The following is a 5,000-nucleotide window of genomic DNA, read 5'->3' on the forward strand; positions in this document are numbered from 1 at the left end:
TTAGACTTGCGACTAGCAGTGGTTAATTATAATTTGTGAGAGATAGGAATGTATTTTTCTGGGAGAAGTGACCTTTGGGAAGGCCAAGGTATGGTTCCAACGGGTGCAGTAAATGCCCAAGAAACCGAAATCATGCGACCCATAACCGTGGAGTTTGGTGACAAGAAGATCTATGATTACTTCGTGACAACATTTTGAGAATGTTTGAAACCATATTTATTTCATGCACTGTCAACCTTGTAATGTCATTCATTTTCCTTGTGTATTATTCATTTTCTGTATCCACCCACGGACTCTATAACGGGTTTGAATAAGCTATTTCTATGCATTTACATTATTTTCTCTCTCTCTCTCTCTCTCTCTCTCTCTCTCTCTCTCTCTCTCTCTCTCTCTCTCTCTCTGAAACCTTCTCAAAACAACACAGCGTACTAAACACATTCCTGAACGACGCACTTATGAAATTGAATCTAATGCATTATTGATTTTCTATATTCACTCATGGTCTATATAACGGTTTTGAATTAGTTATTTCTATACGCCAACATCATTTTCTCTCTCTCTCTCTCTCTCTCTCTCTCTCTCTCTCTCTCTGAAACCTTCTCAAACCTAGACAGCATACTAAACTCATTTTCACATAGCCAAATAAAATAACTTTATTTTTCTTATTCATTAATTATTTTTTATATTCACTCATGAGCTTTGAATTAGTTATTTCTATACGCCGACATCATTCTCTCTCTCTCTCTCTCTCTCTCTCTCTCTCTCTCTCAAACCTTCTAAAAAATACACAACATAATAAACTCATTTCAGAAATGTGCATTTCTAAAATAAGTTTAATTATTATATAGTCCAATATAATGCCAATCATTTTCCTCATTCATTATCATTTTTCTATATTCACTCATGAACTGTATAACTGCTTTGAATTAGTTATTTCTATACTGTAAAGTTATTCTCTCTCAACTTTCTTATACCCAAATAAAATAACTTTAATTTTTTTATTTATTCATTTTCTATATTCACTCATGAACTGTATAACTGTTCTGAATTGGTCATTTCTGTAGGTAACATTATTCTCTCTCTCTCTCTCTCTCTCTCTCTCTCTCTCTCTCTCTCTCTCTCTCTCTCTGAAACATTCTAAAAAATACACAGCATACTAAACTCTATTCAATGTCATTTATAATATTTTAATTTTTATATATAGTTAGCCCAATATAATGCCATTCATTTTCCTTATTCATTATCCTTTTTCTATATTTACTCATGAACTGTATAACTGCTCTGAATTGGTCATTTCTATACGGTAACATTATTCTCTCTCAATTTTCTTATAGCCAAATAAAATAACATTAATTTTTTATTTACTCTTCATTTTCTATATTCATTCATGAACTGTATATAACTGCCCTGAATTAGTCATTTCTATAGGTAACATTACTCTCTCTCTCTCTCTCTCTCTCTCTCTCTCTCTCTCTCTCTCTCTCTCTCTCTCTCTCTCTCTCTAACCTTCTAAAAAATACACAGCACACTAAACGCATTTCAGAAATGTGTATTTCCGAAATGAGTGTAATTTTCATACACCCCAAAATACTAGCCCTGTTGGACCTCTCCTTCAGCAAGCCGCCTTTTCTCATGCTCAGCTTTGCGTCCCTCGTGTCATTGCCCGAGCTTTCATGGCGAGATTGTATATCCCGGCCGTAATTAATGATTTCGGCGTCTGAATCGGTATCTTGAATGCCCAGCCCCAGTGTCAATAAACATGCCCATTTCGCTGACCATGAATTGACGTGGGTGGTGATTAATGCAAGTGATTGATGGGAGAGATTAACGCAGGTGATTAAAGACGTGATCGCCGCCTCTGAGGATGTCAGAGAGGGACGGATTGGAAGGCTGGAGTTGTTGTTGTTATTGTTTTTGTTGCTGCTGTTGTTGCTTTTGCTGTTGTTGTTGTTTTTGGTCGTGGTGGTAATTGGGTAGGGGTAAGGGGTGCTGGGAGGAGAGAATTAATTTTGGGAGAAACGAGAAGCGATTCTCTTATATATTAATGGCTGCGTCGAAACTTCACGGGCATATATGCATGCATGCACGTAACTATTCGTAATACGTTCAAAACGTTGCACGGTACAGGCCAATGGTTCTTTCAAAACGTTGCACGGTACAGGCCAATGGTTCTCAGCAGGGGAGAATTCCCCCTAGGCCAGAATTTCAGAGTTTCAGGGGAATTGTGACAAACAGATCGGCAGGCTCAAACTGGCTCTAGGACCACACAAAACGAAGAGTGCATCGGTCCGCACTACTGAGAGGTCACGCTGTACTTTCTCTCAGCTAGCTTGTGTGTTTGTGTTAGTAGTTTGGTGCATATTATTTGGAATGGACCTTTTGAGGCAGACAATTTTGGAAAGGGGGGGTGGGGGGAGATGAAATTCTGACATATGGTGAAAGGGTCCATGTGCCAAAAAAGATTGAAACCACTGGACTATAGGCCGTGAACATTATTCGAGGTACATACACACACGGAGGAAAATGCCAACATCAATGTAAATTGGTTATGCCTGTGGTTGTATTTTTTTTTTTACCCATAATGCACCACTAATTAAGTTTTCCCGACATCCATCGTTATTTATGTATGTATGTAGTGGTTTGTTTGGTAACTTTTAATTTCATTTAATTTTATACTTTTATTTTCTTTAGTGCTTACTGTTCTTTCATACACAGACATTTTGTTCCGTGGAAACATACTTGAAATTCAGTGGCAGTTTATTACACTTGTTATTTTTGCATAATAATAATAATAATAATAATAATAATAATAATAATAATAATAATAATAATAATAATAATAATAATAATAATAATCACAGATACAAGCACTAAAAACCATCTTCCGGATTGACCTTACTTTGTCAAATGTCTAAAAGCTGCTCACTTTAGGTTATAAATCTCACTAAAAAAATAAAAAAAAAATAAAAACAATAAACAAAAAAAGAGAGGAAAAAAGAACGTTATAAATCTCACTAAAAAAGAAAAAAAACTAAAAACAATAAACAAAAAAAAAAGAGAGGAAAAAGAACATTACCCCAACCTTCCATCCCACAAAAGAAGGTTGACCCCCCCAAAAAACATAAAGACTGACAGACTGATAACAGCTGGCATATTATCATGCTGTTCTCCCACAGTAGCAACTGGTTAAATATTCGAGGGACCTTTTGTTTAATCTCTCTCTCTCTCTCTCTCTCTCTCTCTCTCTCTCTCTCTCTCTCTCTCTCTCTCTTGGAAAATTAACTGATAGGTAATATGACTGCATTACTTTGTAGAATTCCTTAGCGAAGTAGACATTATAATGTTAGATATTTATTATTTTTCCACAAAAAAAAGTAACTTCTTACCAAAAATAATACAAAACCCGTACATTTTCACAGAGCATCATCATTAGCTTGGCTTTTTTTCATCAGCGTGGCGCAAACATGACAAACAATGACAAACAATGACGTAACCCTCAGTGAACGTGAAAATCCATGAACAAGATCAAACAGATTTCGCAGGAACCAGATACATTTATGTCTGCTTCCTTCGTGATACTGAAGAATTTTGAGCTAATCCGTTGTCAGTCTCAAATATAACGTTTATTCTTATAATTCAAGAATCATTTATATTAAAAAAAATTTAATTGATAATAATACCGACCGTTAAATGGAGGATATTAAGTCTTCAGACCATGAACACTAGGCTTGACCAGTTTCCGTTTTCTTTAGTCCCCCCGCCCAACTCCTTGCGTGACCAACACCCTCCCCTTAGTCTGACCAAACGTTCCCCACCCCCAACCCGCCGGTCCCCCAACCCGCCGGTCCCCCTCCTCCCGCCACCAGCCGTGTCCAGTAAATGACTGGGTGTTTTTCGTTCTGTCGTGAAGTCTTCATGGAATAAAAAGCCTGAGGGAAACTTAAGAAGAGGTGTGATATTCCTCCCTAAACTAAGCTTATAAGCAGAGTGCCTTTCAAGGTAATAAAAACGACTAATTACCACTTATAATTCACTTCGAAAACCCACGCACATCAGATTAACGTCAGTCAACTTGGCTTACGAATTAGCTGGCAGCTAAAAAAGTAGATGAATTAAAACCGTGGCGCTGTTACCTATAAGAGTCCCTTGCTTTTTCAAATCAAAATACATGGCTGTAACCCTACAAAGAAACTAATTAGGTTATATTGTGGCTATATACATGAATATCTGATAAAATAAAAATTGACACTATAGTGTTATCTGGTAACGAGAGAAGCGTACGCATTTCTTTCTCTGCCTACAAAACATGAACGCTCTTCCCTCAAAAGCAATTCTATTTTATTAAGATTTCCTACCTTAATGGTCGAGAAACAACGTAGCGGATGTTGTTTTACAGCTAAAGAGGCTGTATTACATTAACAATATTGGGTATGAATATATTTGCATGAAATTAGGCGGAGAAAAGAATTTTTGGACAATGGATATCGTCTAATGTATAGCTTAGCCAATATTTAACAGGGGAAAATTATTCTCCTTTATTCCGTTTATTTGGTAGGTATCCTTCATTCCCCCAAGAGTAGTTAATGAATAAACGATACTTTTAAATCCTCTTCGTCAAGAGAGAAATTTTGCTTAGTGTCGAGAGGTAAATCTTGCTCTCAATTGATTTCCGCATGATTTTATTTCTAAGGGAAGTCAGGTCGATGAAATATGTAAAATATCATCCCTTAAACTAAAGATATTCACTCATTCTATTCATAAACATGAAAGCATGCTTTACCTCAAAGCATGAGTTACCAGACAAAGGTAATCGTATTATCGTGTCTGTGCCCAGTAGTTATCCCTAATGAGAATCATCTCAAAGAGGGTGATTATAATTCTTTTCATTAAGGAACGCAGACCGTCTTGGTGGGGGATACTAAATGCAGTATCCCAAGGACACAGGGGAACAATTTTTGATAAGGCAATAAGCATCAATTCCAGCAAAGGGGGATTGGGAT

The 5,000-nt window shown here is 36.6% G+C and overlaps 1 protein-coding gene across 1 annotated transcript in view; it reads right to left on the reverse strand.

The window, feature by feature from the left end:
• LOC136848182 (uncharacterized) overlaps positions 1 to 5,000 on the reverse strand; it is a 374,955-nt gene that overhangs the window by 15,430 nt on the left and 354,525 nt on the right. The window lies entirely within an intron of this gene.

Source organism: Macrobrachium rosenbergii, chromosome 18 (assembly GCF_040412425.1).
Source record: "Macrobrachium rosenbergii isolate ZJJX-2024 chromosome 18, ASM4041242v1, whole genome shotgun sequence".
NCBI lineage: Eukaryota > Metazoa > Arthropoda > Malacostraca > Decapoda > Palaemonidae > Macrobrachium > Macrobrachium rosenbergii.